Source organism: Hipposideros armiger, unplaced genomic scaffold (assembly GCF_001890085.2).
Source record: "Hipposideros armiger isolate ML-2016 unplaced genomic scaffold, ASM189008v1 scaffold_2, whole genome shotgun sequence".
NCBI classification, from domain to species: domain Eukaryota; kingdom Metazoa; phylum Chordata; class Mammalia; order Chiroptera; family Hipposideridae; genus Hipposideros; species Hipposideros armiger.
In genome coordinates, this window is record NW_017731352.1 from 1079192 (window position 1) to 1099652 (window position 20461).

At 39.6% G+C, this 20461-nt stretch overlaps 1 long non-coding RNA gene across 1 annotated transcript in view; it reads left to right on the plus strand.

The window, feature by feature from the left end:
* The window catches only part of LOC109379295 (uncharacterized), a 131596-nt gene that overhangs the window by 73070 nt on the left and 38065 nt on the right, over nucleotides 1-20461 (plus strand). Inside the window, exon 2 of the long non-coding RNA XR_002123173.1 lies at nucleotides 6571-6692. This is a non-coding gene — a long non-coding RNA (uncharacterized LOC109379295). The remainder of the gene's footprint in view (nucleotides 1-6570; nucleotides 6693-20461) is intronic.

The window sequence follows — 20461 nt, forward strand, 5'->3', positions numbered from 1 at the left end:
ACCTAGCCCCCAATGACTTCTTTCTTTACTGGAAGATAAGGGAAATATTGAAAGGAAGACATTTTGATGACATTCAGGACATCAAGGGTAATACAACAACAGCTCTGATGGCCATTCCAGAAAAAGAGTTCCAAAATTGCTTTGAAGGGTAGGCTAGGCACTGGTGTCAGTGCATAGCTTCCCAAGGCAAGTACTTCGAAGGTGACCATAGTGATATTCAGCAATGAGGTATGTAGCACTTTTTCTAGGATGAGTTCGCAAACTTAATTGTCTGATCTTCATATAGAATTCCCCATCTTTTTCTTTCTGCTTAGGTGGCACCACTGGATCCTGTATGCATCTAATTGAGAATATTTCAATTTCAGCCTGAATTAATCTAATTTAATAGAAATCAACTCAATTGCTGTTAAATTAATGGAAGGTCAAAGGAAAAATGGAAGAGGTTTAAAAACTTTTGTAAACTTTGTAATATGTATTCTATGTCTTGTTCCAGGTTCATAATGTTTCTTCATAAAGAACTTTAGCCTCTGTGAAAGTGCTGCACTTCTTTAATCTAGGAGAATTTTCAAGGGAATCATCTGATTCAGTGACTTTGGCTTCTGCTAAGTTCACATTTGTTATCTAGAATAACTTTTGGTGAAAGCCAACAGCAAGATATAGAAAAACCAATTTTAGCTGAAAACATATAGTTGATTGAATGTTTGCATTTCCACTCAAATTCTCATTGATTTATTTATTTTTTAAAATAATTAGTGCTCTTTGCAATTGTTAAGGAGTTTGGACATTAGACTTTCGAAACTTGGGCAAAGTGAAACAACAGAATCTTTAACATTGAGCAGATAAGAGATTTTCTTCCAGTTAATTAAAGGAGTAAGAATTATTGAACATTATAGCCATTTAATTATATCATTAAGGTAAGAGTTGGCTAGCGAGGTCGGGGAGAGACTGCAGTGGGCCATCTTGTAGATGGAGTCTGACCTTTTAGGGCTCTAACAATGCTCAGACTGTGACTCACTGCATTTTTGAAAGATTGTAACTAGATTAACACATTTGTTGAAAAGGTATTTAATAATTTAGTTAAAATGATATCAATACATATTTTCTAATGGATTTTTTTTTTCTTCTTAGAAGTGCCAACTATGGACCGGTTGCCTCTGCATATTAAAAGCTAAAAGAGAAAGCTTTCCTTCAGTGTGGTCAGCAGCATGGTTAGGCTTGCTTCTAGACACATACGTCTATAAACTCTCTCTCTCTCTCTCTCTCTCTCTTTCTCTCTCTCTCTCTGTCTCTCTCTCTCTCTCTCTCTCTCTCTCTCTTAGCTCAGTGTTTTCATGTGTCAGGTGGAGAAAAATATAGTAACACTTTGGCAATACTTACTCTAATTGGTATTGGTAGACTTATTTATTTAGCCCTATGTACCAAGGCCTTTAATTTCCCTCATTGAATCCCCATAGCAAACCTATGAGGTAGTTTTATTATACCTGTATTACAAATGATGGAAACTGAGCCTCACAGACATGAACTAACCTGCCCTAGGTTCTACAGCTAATGAGTAGAATTTTACCCAGGCATTTATGACTAAAAGACCATCTTCTGATCTGTTCTGATGGGCTACCTCCCTTCCCTGCCCTAACTTATGCAGTTTGTTAGGAAGATCAAATATAACCATGTATGTAAAAATATAAGCTATTTTCCAGTAGGCAAATTCTTTTCAAGGTATTTTCCCCTTCCCTATTTATTTCAGTTATATTTTATTTCTTTGTACTATTGATAAAAATATAAAAAGGAAGACAATAGTAAATAACAATTACTAAATGTGCTGATAATTATAAAAAATTGTAAAAGAAAAGAGGATATAATCATGAAATCTGCCTATTTAAATCATTCTTTGATTTGCCATTGGTTTCTGTCACAAGAATTATAAAATTATTTATAGTATGTGTATTAGAATTTGTGGTTGGGAACTATAATTATCCATAGTTTTCTATTATATGTATCCCAGTTAATAAAGAAATGTGGCAGAGATCCTTTTAATGTGTCCCTTGAAAGAAAAGTTGTCTGGGAGATTACATGTTCTCTTACTGTAATGCCTTCTTCAAAAAAGACATATACATGAGAAACAAGTTCTTTTCAGGAAATATTGCCATAAGATTTGTTATTAGAACACTGACTTTGCGTAGCCCTCCAGGATGGGGGTGGTGGTGGGGAAAGAGCAGTTGGAGTAGAGTGATAAAGAGAAAAGGGAAGATAAATATCATTAATAGACCAACTTTTACATGTCATTGGCACAATTTAGTTTTGACAAATCTGAGAGATTTAAAAAATAAAAAGCGGACATAAAACAAACACTTTTGGGGATATGCATTTACTTCACAAATTTAATTAACTAAACATTCTCCAGCTATCTTAAAAAATGCTCTCTACTAAATTAGAAAACTTTTAAATCCACCACATAAACTCTTGAACCATTGGCCTCAGGGCATGTTATCTTGTCTAATCAATCACCTCACAAGGATTTTTTTTTTTTTTTTTTTTTTTACTTTCTATAAAGTACCCCAGACTCTGACAATCCATTGTCTTGTCACACCATTGCTCTGGCCAAACAAATTCCATCCTGTTTTCTCCTTTATCACATATAATTTGGCCTTGTTTTTACATTCTAGACTTTCTTCCCTTGCTTTTTCATTTCTCTCTACTGACTCCAAGTGCCTTTCTTTAAAAAAAAATAAAAATAAAAAAGACACTTTCAACAAGTAGACAAACAGTTTCAATCAGTAGATTTCATTTTTTTCTTTTCCAGAACAATTGCTGTTTTGTGCTTTCTTGTCATTCCATCATTTTTCTTGAGATTGTGGTAAGGTATGTACACCATACTCTGAGAGTCTTTGAGGACCCTACACACTCCTCTTTTCTCCACTTTTCCATTAGGGCTAGAGTGTGTATCTGGTCATCCCATTTCTTGCAGGGATACACATATTTATTTTTTTATAGTGGGCATAAGCATAAACAAACACATATTTGAGGAAATTTCTCTCACATCATCATCCCCCTTCTTTATCTTCTATTTCAAATTCCCTTCTTTGTTGTCCCTCAGTATCATTTAGATGCCTTGCTTTTGTGTTCTCATGATGTATTGTTCAATTGTACCACTTACTTTACGGCAACATAATCCGATTATTTGTCTTTCTTCTCCAATAGACACCTTGGTGGCAAGAACTATGTCTCACTCAAATGTAATATTTCAGGATATTGCCCCATATGTAGTACCTAGTAAGAGCTGGATAACAGTAGATGGAAATTAACCTGTTAGTGGAATTATCACCTTAAATAAAGGGAGGGAATATTTGAGTGAAAGAAAAGGATTACTAAGGAAGAACAAGAAAGTAAAATGGGCTGATTTGGAAAATGTAAAAGGCTGAAAAACCAGTCTGCTAATGGTATCTATAGAATTCCTGCCTTTCCATCTGTGGAAAGAGAAGAGAGTGCCATCTTCTCCAAAGTTGACCCCAAAGACACAACCAAGCTCCACCTACGTTAGAGTTTTCAGCAGACTGAAGAATTAAGCAGAGGCCTGCATTAGCTGCTGATGTCATATAAATATCTTCCATAACTAAAGACAAAGTGGAGTGGAAAAGTTTCTATGAGCTCTGAAAGTCAGTTCATTGGAACAAACATGTATCGAAAGCCCACTTTTTGCTGGAGCTGTAGATATAAAGACAACTGGGACATTGTTTCGTAATAATTCTTTTTCAATCGAATTAACTATTCTAATCGCTACAGCTATCTCTATGTCAGACATCCCTAACATCAGTCAACAAGATCTTTAATACTTTTTCTCGTGAAGAATTCCAAATGGCTTCTTTTCCTATAGGTATCCCATTCTTCTCTGCCCACTGTGAATTTAGCTTTAAGTTTCCAGTAGATGATACAGCCAAACAGAGTCTAATAGATGGTGTTACATTGGTAGTTTCTTACTATATATTATAGTTTTCATTTATTTATTTAAAAATATTTTTGTGCAGTGACTATGTGCCTGAATGTTTCGGTCCACTGAAATACGTAGATGATTAAGATAGACAATATTCCATTTTCATAGAGCTTATATACCCATGAGGGCAGAGAATAAACAAAAATAAATGGTATCATGGGCCGGCCAAGTGGCGCATTGGTTAAGAGCTGGCTTGGAATGCCAGAGGGCCCTGGTTCAGATCCCACATATGAGGGCCAGTGACACTGCCCTCNCAACAGCTCAACCTGGAGCTGGGCTGCCATGAGTCACCGGTGACGGTGTAGGCTGCAACCCCTGCTGCAGTGGGCTGCCATGGGCTACCGTGTGTAGCCAGCAGCCAGCGTGAGCGGCTGTCCAGAAGCCGGCGACTGATCTGCCTCGCTCGGGAAGAGCGCAATGATGGTGCCAACTTGGGCCAGTGAAGCAACGTCCTCCACAACCAGACTGAAGAACAAAACAACAGCAACTTGTCTGTTCCTCTTCCCCCAATTCCCCAGCGCTGTTCCCATCCCCCAATTCCCCAATAAAAATCTTAAAAATAAATAAATAAATAAAAATAAATGGTATCAGTCAGCATTTATCCTACAATAATGCTATGAAACAAACAACTCTCAATCTCTAAATTGAAACACCAAATATTCATTTGTCTCATTCGCCGTTCTGTGGTCAGCTGGAAGGTGACCAATCTTAGCATGGTTCAGCTTATCTTGGCTCAAAACCATCAGTTGGGTTCAAATCTGCTCCCGTTATCTCTTTGGCTTCTCCCTGGACCAGCAGTTATCTGGGGATATGTTCTCCTCATGGGGAATGGCAGGAGTGCAAGTGAAAGATCTGGATCATGCCTGCAAGCCTAAAACTCTGCTTTAGACACATTTACTAACTTGTAATTAACCAAGATAATTCATATGCCACACCCAACATTAATGTATCAAAGAAATATTTTTTCATTCATAGTGGGAAGAACTGCAAGTTATATGGAAAACAGTGTGAATGTATAATTTTATAATAAGGAGGGAATGAAGATTTGAAAATAACAATTCAATGTATCTACCACTGTCTGCCCTCTTGGTCACAGCTGTTCAGAATCCTTTTGCATATGGGATGTACTCATTGGCATTCAAAAAAATCTCACAAAGTCTCACCCAATCATGGTATCAGGTTCAAAGTCCAGGATCTCATGATCTATGTCAGGCCTAGGTAGAGCTGCTCTTGATCTGGCCATCTATGAACTCAAAGATACATTATCTACCCCTACACATCTAATATACAATATTGGAATAAGGACAGGATGAACAAATTAAACAGTTGCACTCAAAAGGAAAAAACTGAGAGAAATATAGAAATAACTGGTCTATAGCAATTTTGAAATTCTGCTGACCAAATCTTGCCAGGTTCCCCTACAAAGAGGTTGGTATGTATTTTGGTTAAGCCCTGGTTCTGCACCTGGGAGTTGATCACCCATTTCCTCTGCCCTGCTCTTGAAACTCCCTCTTACATCTCTGGCTTTTCTGATCAGTATTGGAGAATATGCCCTTCTTGGAAGCTAAGCAGATTCTCTGCCTGCTTCTTGCCTGTAAAATTTGGGGGGTACCTAGATCTTTATATATCTCAAACAGATATAGTCTTTCTACATCTAAGCTGGTGGCAATTTTTCTGCTACAACTCTCTCAAAAACTTGGTGGGTTTTCTATGTATGATTCCTGTCAACTACATGTGTCAAATGCCTCACCCACAATTCTTTTAAAAACGTGCTTCTTTCTAGAGATAAGTGTAGGTACTTTGCATGTATTAGTCACCTGTGAGTTGTATTCTCAGTCTCCTTAATCTTTTCAGGGGCCTTAACAAAGAGTGTGACAATCACTTTGCTGATTTTGACTTGACTTTGTGACAGTGTCCGAATGGCCACACCTTTAGGTAGAGAAATGGTTTAATTTTTCAAACTTACTATTTCCAGAATTACTAGTATCTCTCATTTCTCCTCACTCCTGCTTGAAAACCAGTCAACTTTTTGCAGTCTCTTTCTTGTAGTAACTTACCAAATGCAGATAATAGCAACTAACTCATACTTTGAACATACTGCCTCAAAAACTTCTCAGCCCCATGCTATGAGTATACTTAGTCCATTTTTTGCCTTCTAGGCTGCTATGGTCAATAGTTTTATGTTTTGTTACTAAATAATATGGGCTGTCATTTTTCCAGCTTCTTATTACAGTTATGAGAGTTTTCTCTTTATTTACTATGTGATCCCAGACCAAAAGATACATATTTTAGGTTTTTTTGACAGAAGAAGCCCTTTTCTGGTATACTTTCTGTATTAATTAGCAACTGGCACAATTATAGTGAATGGCAAACCTCACACCCAAGCACAAATTTCAGAGGCTCAAACAATAAGTGTTTATTTTCTTTATTTTCTTGCTAATGGTCCCATGAATAGGCTGAAATAACACTACTTCAGGTCTTGAGGGACTTGGTTCTAGATCTCTGATTAGGTTAAGTTTTGTTCTAAGAGTCTCTTTATTCTTCTTCCAAAAGTGACTACTTACCAACATATTTTCTTATAGGGAATGGCAGAAGCACCAGGGCACAAGCAAGACTCACAGCATATTTAAAGACTGTTCTCATCACACCTGCCAACATTTAATTACCCAGTGCAAGTCATGAGGCTGAGCCTAACATCAATGGGGTAAGGATTGTTTTCTACCCATTGTTATCTGTCACACTGCATGTCTATTACAGTAGGGAGGGAGTCAAAAATTGAGAACAGTTCAACTTGCACACATGCAAACAAGAAAATATTAACTAGTACAAATACTGTGAGGAAAACTAAGCAGAGCAGTACTTAGAGAATGCCTGGAAAAGCTACTAAGAATAGTTTCTTAGAGATGACATTTCAACCCAGGTAGAGGGAACAGACAGTGCAAACACCCAGAAGCAGGGAATATGCTCAGAGTGATGAAGTGACATAAGACCATAAGGAGGGTGGTAGAAGAGGAAATCACTGCAATAGGCAGAGGCCAGATTATTTAGACCTCTGTTGTTATCACTGTTACATGCAATATCATATAACTGGGCATTTCAGATGATTATTTGTCAAATGCTGAAAAAAAAAACCAAAAAACAGTTTTGGTGAGTTCTACTGTTGTCCTGATAACCCAGGAGTATGGTAGCTGAACTCAACCAGTCTGGAAAGTTTCATACAAATTGAGTTGCATCATCAGTTCTAAATAATTTACCTTCCCACTGGTTGGTAATGGAGTTGCCGGCTAACTTGTTTCTGGAACACCAGAATACACTAAGAATTCTTGACTAGAGAGGTACCGGCTGAAATACTGAAGAGATGAAATGGTGGCCTCTGAAACTACTTGGCTTCTTAACAATTCTAGGTATTTCTTTCCCCCTGGGCCCCTTAGAGCTAAATGAAATATAAAGGCGCTGGAGCCTCCTTTCCTCCCCTTAGTCTCACTCTGGGGAAAAACCTCTTATTCTTTTGATCTCTAGAGGGTTTTCTGGATCGGAAATAGCAACAGCTCTGATTGTTGGTGATATCTTTTCTCAGGGAAGCCTTTGTGCTGGTGCTTTGGACAGAGAGAAAATTTGGGGTATGAACCCCAGAGGTCTAGCCCTTGCCCTTGGGAAGTTCATGATTAATCGTTGTGTGGAATAAGTTTAAATGGGGGCACACTCGTGACCACAAATAGTGCAGTCACATGCAAAGTCAGTTATAAGTATCTCCAAATTTCACTAAATTAAAAATACAGAGATGCCAAACACTGAAATCATGAAACCCTGAGCACTTTCTAGAAATAACCATTGACCTTTGTCCTATGTGAAACACTTTGTTAAACATTGGCATTTAATTAGCCAGACTTTCTTTTGTCCTCAACTTTCAGAAGATGTAAGGAAAATAGAGCTATTCTCCTTTGACGTTGAGAAGCTGCCGCTCTCCCTGGGTCACAGTAACACCTCTTCAAGAGTGCCCTTTTTTTTTTTAAAGATTTTTTTTTAATTGGGGAATTGGGGGGATGGGAACAATGCTGGGGAATTGGGGGAAGGGGAACAGACAAATTGCTGTTGTTTTGTTCTTCATTCTAGTGGAGGATGTGGCTTCACTGGCCCAAGTTGGCACCATCATTGCGCTCTTCCCAAGCGAGGCAGATCAGTCGCCGGCTTCTGGACGGCCGCTCACTGCAGCTGCTGGCCGCTCACGCTGGCTGCTGGCTACACACGGTAGCCCATGGCAACCCACTGCCACAGGGGCTGCAGCCTACGCCGTTGCCGGCGACTCAGGGCAGCCCAGCTCCAGGTTGAGCTGTTGTTCAGCATCTTAGCTGTAGAGGGCAGTGTCACTGGCCCTCATATGTGGGATCCGAACCGGGGCCCTCTGGCGTCCCAAGCCAGTTCTTAACCATTGCGCCACTCGGCCGGCCCAAGAGTGCCCTTGACTTCTATTAAGAATGACCAGCTAACCAGGTGAAATACAGAACTGTAAATTTGCACCGCAGTATCTTTTAGCAAGAAAGGTGCTGTGCCTAGATGAACCAGAATACACTGGCTGTTGGAGCTCAGATACAATGATGAGGACTCCAAAGCAGTGGGCAGAGATCAGTTCAGCATCACCACCTGTCTCAGAGGCTGCACCTCTTTATCTCAGATGGGACCCTGAGGTCATTAGCACGGAAGCAGCTTATCCTCTGGTCAGCTCCTGTGCCACAAGTTAGGACAGGAATCCTGCCCGGAGGAGGACTTGGGTCCCGGCTCCTAAATATCACCGCTGGACACAGCTGTCAGCACTGCCCAACGAAGCAAGCATGCCACCCGGCCTGACGAGAGCTGTTCCAGCGCCTAAGAGTGGCAGGTTAAAAACCTATAGGACAGTTCAATCAAAAGCATTGCCTGGCTCTGTCCTGTGTGCTATTGTATGTTGGAACACATGCTGCTAGGAGACAAAGAGGACACACGTTTATTTTCAAGCGTAGGACTTTGGAACCACTTGGGAAGAATATTCTTGATTGAGAACCAAAACATTCCATGATGCTTAACAAACCTGCAAATTGAAAAATCAGCATAGGCCCATGCAACTGGGAGGCAGGAGAAGGACCTATATATACCCCGAAAAAAAATTTTTTTTTAATATTCCTTAAATGATATTTGTGTGCATTTGCAAAATTACTGTTTTCTGAATCAAAGTCTCAAGCTGTTTTCATATGAGAACATATGTGGTGCCATTAGACAATATCTCAGCCCGCTGCCGCCCAGGACATACCCCGCCGCATTGCATAATGGACAGTCCCGCGAAGAAGACGCCACAGCTCTCAGTCAATGCCCCTGTAATAATGTTTTAAAATAAATGATATGCATCATTAAATCACCGAGGATGACTAACTCAATTTTAGAAAACCCACAACTCCAGCAATCATAGTTACAGCTCTGATTTGAATATTTTCACTTTCACCTGAGCAGCCAGTGGGAGCCAGTCAAGCAGATTCGTATCCAGGCTGTACTCTCAGAGGAGGGAGAAGGAACCTGTGATTATGTAGTTACAGTAACGTCGGCGAGATGCCTCCTGTCCGCCTGGGCTTCGCAGACTTTTCCTTCCTCCCTTCTTGCCTTCTTATTTACATATCACAGGCATCCTCTTTGTAAAGTTATTTTAAATAATTTATTAGATTGATCTTTTTAAAATTCTATCCTGGCTAAATGTCATAAGGAGAGAGGGAAAAAAAAAGTCTTCTAAACTTATTTAAAGGTTTCTACTGGAGTCGGCCAGTTACCTGCTTCACTGCTGATATTCTAAAAATACCTCCATGTCCGTACTATTATCCATTCTTCACGTCCAATTGCTCTGTTATGGTAATAGTCAGAAGCACACCATGCAGTAATTACTTACAGCTGACTGAAGAAAAGAATATTCAACTCCCCCACTGTTCCACTAGAAGGTCTTTATGCACTATTAACTCATTCCTGTTTATTAATACTCTACTGGTAATTCAGGCTGCTGCCTCTTAGGTTTGTAATAGGAGGACTATTAAACAGCAATTACTGACCATATGGGTTGGCGAATATTTGTTGTTTTTTTCGGTGGGCTTCTCCCCCACCCCACCCCACCTCAACTTGTTTTTTAAGAAGCCATATTACTACACAGTAAAAGTAACATCACATCTGCATGAGATTAACAAGCTTGGCAGTCTTTCTCCCTTAGAAAATGTGAATTTATTCCCAGATTATCATTGCTGGCTTAGGAAAACAGTATCGTGGAAGAAATAGGAAAATGTGGAAGATTGCTCACATGTGGGCTGCCCCCCTCCTTTGGAAGATATCTTGGCTCTTATGTTTCCTAAGTCACCCAGTAAGCTGTTTCCTCTTACTGCCTTTGAGGGGAACTGACCCACCTCACCTCCTGAAAAATATGCCGAAAACTTTACTGAAAAATCCTAATATAATATACCATTTCCCTTTTAAGCTCCCCCAAGCATTTGGAAGTGGTCACTTTAAAATTTAACATTTAGTAAATTCATCTCCCAAAGAGCAGGTATACAAACCCTGGGAGATGGCACAGGCTCTTTCTGAGAGAGGGATGGTGTGAGTAATGGGTTCAAGTGAGGCAGGCAGGTGGTAAATGATGATTATGGTAATAATAGTTTGTGGCTGTCTCACAGGTAGTAAGCACTAAGCATGTGGCAAGCACTAAACACATTTAAATAGACAGGCGTCTTTGAGATCAATAAGAGCCCAAGAGGTGATTTCGTTGGGAAGATGTTGAGATCTAGAACAGGTAAGTGGCTTGACCAGCAACTTCCCCTGAAGTGGTGGCAGAGGCTGGGTACCTGGGCTCTGTGACATAGCCAGCTTTCGCTCCAAAGCAGGTGGTCCTTGGGGCTTGTCTTCCATTTTCCCCCATCCCCCTTAAGGAGTCATTCTTTCTTTGTGTCCAAATCCTTTTAGCCCTTCAACAAACAGGTCCAACCTCTGAAAACACCAGTTTGCCCCAGTCTCACTTTTGCCGCACTACCAAGCAAATTTAGTGTTTATCTTTGCAGGTAGTTGTTACCTGCTGGTGTTGTGTGAAAGGTTTTTCTCCCAGATACACTCTAAATCCTTGAAGACAGGGACCATATCTTTTAAACTTTTCTTCTATTTATCCCTGCACCTAGCTTGGTAATGGATGCTTAGTTGGTGCTAAATAGAAATGGGAAGAACTCAATGGAAATAAGTAAAAGAAAAAAGAACACCAGTCCCTAAACTTTCTTACTCTACAGAGATGTAGGACAACAGTTTCTGAGTTAAGTAGGGAAAAACAGACAGATAAACAACAACTACAAAATGACAAATGTCCGTGCAAAAGCAGAATAGTACCAAGCTAATGGATAGCACATAATTGATGTTCAGTGATTGAATTGAGTTGAATTAAACTTGTTAAGTCAGACCCTCATAAGATCCCAGAGCTTTTTCACAGTGGGTCTAAACAATAGGAAATATTGCAAGGAATTTATGTTATCTGTCATAACGTAACATAGAATCCTGGCTTGCTTTGGACTGAGAGGACCCTCCAGAGGAAGATGGGCTTCTCCCAGAATTTCTGTGGTGGGTACCTTCAACAATACGGACAGATCTCAGGTAGGATCAGACCTACCTGGTGCGATTTGAAAGGCACCAAGAGTCCTAGCCTTCCTCCAATGTCTCATAGGTTGAATGACTTGATAGGCAACTTAGAGATTAGCTACTCCAGTTGATTTCTAAGGTAATTTTGTCTGGCTTTTTTAAATTATTATTATTGTTTTTTAAAGCAGAATTGTTTTATATTTTTCTGATTAAGCATTGTGTGGGATACTGATGCAGATTAAAATAGAGCAGCTCTGGTTGAAGTCAGGCTGGGAGGTGTGGATGCCTAACCTGATAACTCCGCTGATAAAACCACAGAGGCCCCTCTGGGAGGCCCCAGTGTTTCTTGGAACACCATATGAAAAGCATTTTTCTACTCCAACCCTCTTTTGTTACAAATGTGTAGACTGAATGCATAATCTCAAATCCACACGGTTGGCTAACTGCAGAATTGTCCCTAGAATCCAGTCTTTTAGTTAACTAGCCACATGTTTTATTTTTTCTGTACCACCTACCAGGATTAGTGGATTAAGTCCTTGTCAAGAGCAGGCCACTGCTAATAGGTACATATGTGACACTGGAGGACCAGGCAATTGAACTTCCTGTTAACACAGAGCTGAGACAAGTTTAAAGTCATTAGTCAAGGTGAGTCAGATGGAGTTAACAAAAGCTCTTGATTAAGGAGGGATTGAGGTCCTGGATGACAAAGCAAATGTGGGGTGGGGCTGGTTCATTTTACAGTGGTCACTCCTGCATTTTCATGGCTGAAGTTTCAACATTGCCTTCCCACTCAACCTGGTTGTCCCGTGTTTGCCTGGTCCCATGGTTACACCAATTTCAGTTTTGCCTGAGTTGAGAGGAACTGCCACAAGACTTTTTATGGGGCTGCAAATTACACTTCTCTTACTCACAGCATAGTATAGAGGGGAAGGGAATGTCCACATTGCAGATTGCCCTTTCATTCTTCCACTAATAGAGGCAGCAGGATGTAGAAAAGAACATGGTATGGGGACTCAAGGGATCTGTATTCCAGACCAGATCTTTCACCAATTAGCTGTGTGTCTTGGGGACATAATGCTATATTTAACCTCTCTGTACCTCCATATTCTAATCCGTAAAATAATGTCCTCTGGCCCAGATTTGCTTCTGAAATGCATTTAGCTTTACTGGGCCATCAAAAAAATTTAATGCTGTCGATATAGTAACTCTGAGTTAAATTATATCAAAAGAAAACAAATGATTATAGTCATATTAGGAATAAAACGCTCATATATGCCAAGAATTTTAAATCAGGCTGCATTACAAAAACATTTATTTCTGATATCAGTGAAAACTCAAGATAAGTCAGTAAAGATGGTATTAAGCCTTGTAAATATCATCCGACTGTGACTTGGAACTGTGGAACTTTCCCCTTGGGTAAGAACATCTGGGCAGTCTGTTGGCTTCATTTCAGGCATTCGCTTATTCAATACATACTTGCTTTGTTCCTCCCATATCTCATTATTCAATTAATAAACATGTATGAAGTGGATACCATTGATTCATTCAATAACTGTTATTCAATGTATCTTTAAGGAGGAGCCTGCTACTTATATACACTGTTTTCATTGTTAATAATAATATCAATAAAAAGATAAGTCACTGAGCATGAAGAGCTAATGATCTCATTCAGCAGGGAAAACGTATATGGTAAAAGGATACATAACATTATATGACAGTGAGTGCTTAGGGCCCAAGAGAAGGATGAAGGCTATACGGGTTGGAAGTGAGGGGGAGTGATTCTATGGGCTAGGGCATACAGGAAGTGCTCAGGAATGGCTTCAGTGGTTCCTTGACACATAACATTAGGACAGGTGAAGAGGAGGACAGCAGTCACTTTAGGTAGAGGAACAGCATATGCAAAAGTTGTGAATATGATAAGATTAAGAAATGTATGAATTTAGTAGACTCAGGTCTACCTGGAGGAAAGAGCTTCTATGAGAGGCTCATGGGGGCAGTGATGGTGTAGAATCTTCCATTTTGGAGACGTCTTGGAAGTCAGGCAAGGAATTTTGGCCATTATCTCACAGGCACAGAGGTCTTTTTTTTTTCTTTTTAAGGGGTTTTTGTTCAATGGAAATGTTTTTATTAGTGAAATCACAGAGGATTCCAAAGGACAAACAGAAAAAGAAAGGAAAAGGGAGTCTTCAGAGAAGCCACTGGGAGAACAAGTAAGAATGAGAGACAGGTTATAAAGCATCAGAAAACACAATTGAGGCCGCAGAGCTTGGAGGGTCCGTGATGAAGGCAGAGACCAGACCCAGCCTTCATTTCAGGGTTCAGTTTCTCTTGCTCTGGGTGCTGTGGGCTAGAAGGTAGTGTGGGGTACACAGGAAACCTCTGGAGGGGGATACTGGAGAGAGAGGAGAATAAAAGGAAGAAGCAAGGAGAAGGTAGAGGGAGACAGAGAATGAGACAAGAGTGAGTGATGACAGGAACAAAAGCACATGGTCAATGAGGTGGAAGACAAAGGACATTAATCAAAATTATTATGTAATGGTGTTGGAGTTCAACTCACAATTTCAGGTATACAAGAAACTCTAACTATGTAAATCATTCTCTATTTCAAGGCCCTGTTCTACAGGAAACAGAAATGTAATTTCAGTCACTTTAATTTTCTCCCATCAAATCCCTGATGGTGTCTCTCATTTCTGGAGCCCTTGATAGCATCAAGGTGATGGAGATGACTACAGGGGGTGGGGCACCTGCCCTTGGTTGGCACCTGTCCACTGGGCATGTGTCAATCCTGCCACAGTCACCAATCCATACAGATCACCACTGAGGCTCCCCTCATGCTTAACTATCAGGCATTCAGGGTCTCCCAGGCCCTCTTCTGTTCCCCTCTCCTTCACTGGGGAATCATGGTCCTTGGGTAATGCTGGGGGTAGGGAAGTTCATGAGCCCATCTACCTAGAAGGATCATGCAGTAACATCTTCTTAATAGACTTTCTGTATTTCCTTGGATGGGTCTTCCTTGCTCTCAGAAAAACACAGTTATCTGGATATTTTTGTCTCTCTGCCTTTCCTCCACCCCCAGAGACCCAACCCCACAGTAGGACCAACCTGTTTCTAGGTGTATCTCCTTTCTGCTCTAACTTTCTTCCTCCCCCAGAATGCAGGGAATTGTCTCCATTCTTGAGAGTATCCCATTTCTGATGAGCCTGAAACATTTTATAGGCAGGAAAAATGACATCGAGAGATCATGTGACTTACTCAAGGTCACAGAGTTTTTCGGTGACAAAATGGATAAAAATGAAAACATTCTAGCTTGATTACGTTTTTCTTTCCTTCCCTTCCCTTCCTGCCCCCTCCCTCCCTCTTTCTTCCCTTCCCTCCCTCCTTCTTTCTTTTTTCTCTCTGTTCTTCTTTCTCTTTCGTTTTAACTTTCTCTTCTCTCCCCGCTCCCATTCTCCAAGAGGACTCATTATGTGTCAGGCAGTACTTCAGCACAGCAAATACTATATTGAACAAATTAAACATACTGCTTTCATGAATTGCCAGTCTAGTAGGGGAGATGGACATCAAACACATGCATATACTGACTCATAATTAAAATTGTGGTCAGTACGATGGGTTTTATGATAAAGCATTAAGGAGAACCTAATTAAGGTTAGACAATCAAGGGAGATATTTCTGATAAAGAGACATTTGAGCTGAGTACTCATAGACAAGGATGAGAGCATTCCTGGTAGAGTGAATGGCTTATGCAAAGAGTTGATGTGTTCAAGGAGCTCAAACACATTCATGTGACTGAAGTATTTGAAAAGGGGAAAATGGAACAAGATGTGGCTGGAGAATGAGACAGGACCAAAGTCTATAGGATTTTATCAGCCAAAGTAAGAAATTTGGATTTTATTCTAAGCTTAATGGAAAACAAATGTAAGCAGTGGCGTGACATAATCTGACTAACATTAAAAAAAAAATTTTTTCTGGCTGCTCCATGGGAAATGGATTGAAGGGAGGGGGGATGGGAAAGAAGCGATCAGTTGGGAGACAGGAGCTCTTCAAGTAGGCCTAGGGACAGGTGCTGTGGATTCGGAGTAGGGACCTGAAAGTGAGGGTGGCAAGAAATGGAAGAAGCAAATCATATGTTGGAGGAGGAGTTGACTGATTATTGGATTTAGGAGGGACATATACCCCCAATTTTAGTCATGAATAACTGGTCGAATATAGTTCTACATACTGGTGGGGAAGACTGGATAAAGCACAAATTCGAGTAGGGAGATTTTTGGTTTCCTATAAGAAGATTTTTTTTTAATCTTGTGGTTTTGTGACCATAGCGGAGACAATGGTGTAGATTCACTCAATGTTTTTAATTCTTGAGCATTAGGAAGACAACACTTGCTAGCACCCCTTTTAGTGAATTGCAATATTTTAAGCAAATTCTAGAAAATGATATTTTGAGGAAAATGATATGTGACTTTCTGTCCAGGTCTCATGACTTCCCCACCCCTTTCTGTGGGAACTTCAGAGGCAGCCTTTCTAGAAGGTACAGCTATAAGATAATGGAGCCTCATTACCCCGGGTCTCTGAGCAACTGCCCCAGAGTTCTCTGCTAAGCCTCAGTGTGTCTCTAACATGAATAGTGGTGTGCTGAGGCCAACTTCTACTGTATTGTGAGAGTTAATGGTTAAGGTATTTCACAAGCAGGTTTTTAGGTACAACTTCTTAAACAATAAATAAGGAAAACATAATTATGTAAATTATATTATAAAGATAATATATAATCAATACTTATTCTTCCTAATTATCTTGCCACATTCATCTATGTTCCTGAGGTAGTTAAGTCTACTGTATTTCTGGGGTAGAAATACCACAGGATGGTATGCTGCTACACATCTTGTTCCTGCTCTGTGTTCAATAGCATCATGTTGGTAGCTTGTACTCAGCCATGGTGGGTGTATTTATACCTTGAAAATTAGCATATGCTGCAAATCAGGGCTTGGTACATTGTTGGGTTCATTGTCTAGACTTATGAAAATGATGGAGAAAATGTTAATAATACAGATTAAAAGTGTCTTGGGTCTATAATGGTTACATAGTGAACAGCATAAAATGCTAAGAAAATACTCAAAACCCTTTTCCTATTCAGCAAAGAAGTTGTTCATGTCACTGATGAAGTTCTGGCATTCATTTTTGTAGGTTTACTTCCAACTAACTTGTTAATGTAAACAGGTTTTTGAATCAGAGATTGAGTAAGCAGGTTGTTGGGTTTTTTTTCAATAACAATAGTGAGTAGTACATTTTTATGCTATCTATAGGCAATTGTTTTAGTCATTTTTTTTCTTTTTTATTGGAGAAAACACTTAACAGTCTCAGCAAAATATTGTTTTGAGGCACACCAATAAAGCTATGTGAAGGGTAAGGAAGGAAAAGCTCAGTCTTTCAGGCTCAGCATTTAATCCATCACCACATGTTGTTAATTGTGGATCTTATACTTCTCTCAAATTTGCCTTCCACTTTCTATCTCTGCTGACATTGCCACAGTCAAGCTTGTCATCACAGTTTGCTTGACTCAAAATAGCTCCAGGGTGTCCCTCTGGGTCTTCTGCTACATTACTCATAGAAATGTCCACCTTAAAAAGATAAAACCTGATCTAGATATCCCAGAAGGTGTGGTATATAGATACAATGGAATATTACTCAGCCATGAAAAAGAGGGAAATCCTGTCATTTGCAATAACTTGCATAGGCCTTAAGGGCATTATACTAAGTGAAATTCAGTCAGACAGAGAAATAGAAATACTGTGTGATATCACTTGTATGTGGAATCTAAAAAAGACACACTTAGAGAAACAGAGAGTAGAGTGGTATTTATCAGGGTTTGGGGTATAGAGGAAATGGGGAGATATTGGACACAGGGTACAAACTTCCAGTTTAAGATTAATAAGTTTGATGATCTAGTGTATGGCATGGTGATGATAGCAAATGAATGTTGCTCAGAGAGTAAATCTTAAATGTTCTCACCACAAAAAAGAAATGATAACTGTGTGATAGGGTGGAGGTGGTAGGTAATACTGTGGTGGTAATAATTTTGCAATTTATAAATATATCAAATCAACACATTGCAAACCTTAAACTTACATAATGTTATGTGTTAGTTATTTCTTAATAAAGCTGGAAAAATAAATTAAAAAAAGGAAAAACAAATATTGGTGTCCTCATGGTCCAAAAGACAATATGTGGACATTTCAGTATATACACAAGGCCCCTCCCCATGTGTCTCCACCCAGCCTTCACACCTTAACTCCCATCTCCATCTCACTCCCCTCACACGTCTCTTGGCACAAGCCACACCAAACCACTTAAATAGGCCATAACTTGCCCCACATTTCTACCTGTGACCTCATTTAAAATCCTGGTCAGATGTTACCTTCTCTAATAAACTTTCCTCAATATCTCCCCAAAGTACTCACCTACCAATGTGGCCCCTAATGCTTTTCTTTTTACCAAGTGATAGGAGTGGACCTAGCATCCTTCTTTGACGTCATTCACAGCCATGAAATGAGTACTGTTTATTCGAAAGCCCCAGGGCCCCTGATCAACTTGCTAAGTAGTGGTTTGCCTAAGATGAACATGGCAACTTTTCCAAAGTCTCCATTCTAATTAGGCACAATGCAGCACTGACTTTACTCATCCAAAGGCATTTCCCTGTACACATTTGAAGGTTTTCTCCCCGTGCCGGGAGGTTCCCACCACACTGACAGTTAGGCCTGATGAACATTCTCATACACATTTGTCTACTTATATGCTAAACAATTGCCAGATGAATTTGTTTCAATTTAGACAGTTTACTTTAATGTCATGTTTGTTGCTGTTTTACTGTTTAAAAAAGTGGTAGGAATGATCCTTCACAGTCAGCACTCAATGCTTTATAGTCCCTGAAAAGTAAATGGCATCAGAGGTGTTATATCTAGGCTCTGCTCACTGAAACGTGCTCATCTATGCTCACCCAAAAGGCCTAAGTTTCCAAGCATGTGGTGTTAGGTAGCTAATCCACATAGATATTAATCTGTGAAAAAGTGTGAATTGTAGGGCCCACACAACAAACACTAACCTAAGATTGGAATCAAGGGGAAATAGACAAAGTGGGTCTTGTCCTCATGTACTGGCTGGATGACTTGTATGTCATTTACTGTTATGGGCTGAATTGTGTTCCCCCCAAATCAATATGGACGTGATGACTTTTAAAGCCATTTCTCTCTAAGATATATGGCTCCATGACACTTACTTAGAGTCTAACTTAATTGTGAGTGTACTATGCACCAGACCTTCATCTAAGTTCTTTACAAGGGTTATATTATTCAATTAAACCACACAAACCTGTAGCTTATTATGAATAATATCCTGCATGACCTAATCAAGTGTAAGATTATAAATTTTGCTATCACACACACATTAGATGGTAATTTCCATTTGTAGACACTCCAAGTACAACTCCTCAGATTAAGAATAAGGTGTGTAAAGGTGTAGACATTCCATGCCAGCCAAAGCATCCACAAACCAGCCAACTCATTGGCAAATGACATCATGCTTGTTTTGAACATTTTTGTAATTCAAACTACAAACACAAATAGACACAAAATTCAGATCTTGCCTTCAAATGGACACTTGACTTACCTATCAAGATGTATTCCAAATGAAGTCTCAGAATATACCATCACAGCTAAGGCTATCTGTAAACTCAGGATCTTGTAACTCCAAAGCAGTGACACTGGTGGTGGGAAAGTCTGAAAGATTGGATTGGCCCCTTTCAATACTGCCCCACAAGTGTTAATATCTATACTCTAGTTTCTCCTTCTGACTTAGGACAATGTCTAATTTTTTGCCCATTAAATTCAGACCAAACATAATAGTCTTTATAAAAGAATTAAAATTCAAGAATATCATTGCATAATTCTTGCCACTGACTCTCATGTCCCAAAATTTGGATCCTAATCCTTTAGGAAGGATGTGTAATTATTGCTAGATCTTAACTTGGAAGACATAGAAGAATGGACTTGAGTGTTATTTTTCACTCTACTCAGGAAACCTTATTGAATCCCATTAAGAAACAAGTTCAGCTATTATAATAGAAAACTATTTGAAATGGCCTTTTCTAGAATAGCAGATGTCAGTGCTTCAAGGATATATGGCATCGAGATGACTATATGTTTTTATGGCATATAAATTAGATAAGTCGATAAATCAGGAATCTGGTATAAGAAATGTGTTTACAGTGCCCAAGCCTGTTCATAAATACTTATTAATAATTACTTTTTATCAAATATCACCAAAATTATTATTAATATTGATCTCCAAACACTTGCAAATTTTTAACCAGGTTTATGTCTCTTGCCTATATTTGATCCCTATGATAAATAGGGTGGATTTCTTCCCACTCAATAGAAATAAATAGGACCCCAGTAACTGATGACATTTGCCATAGGTCAAATGAGAATTCTGAGCTGGAGGAATAACTGAACCTTCATCTTTGTAACAAGCATTGAGATCTAGGGAGAGATAGACGAGCTGCCTAACAGTCCTTCACACATGTTGATGCATTTCAGTCTGGGTTGTTTCACTGTGAAATTTAGAAAGGCAATCTGTAAAATGGTCCTTGGGCCTTGGTGAGAATTTCTCAAAGGCTGTCTGAGACCCACAGTAGGAGCCCATACAGTTAGGATGAGAATAACTCTCAGCGTTCCCCAGTATGTTGTCATTCCAACATCCAGATTCTTATTTGGTCTTCCAATTTGGGACAGTTTAACACCCTCACAGAAGGTAATTCAGTCACCTTGGTAAATGACTTTATGTAGGTTATTCTTACAGTAA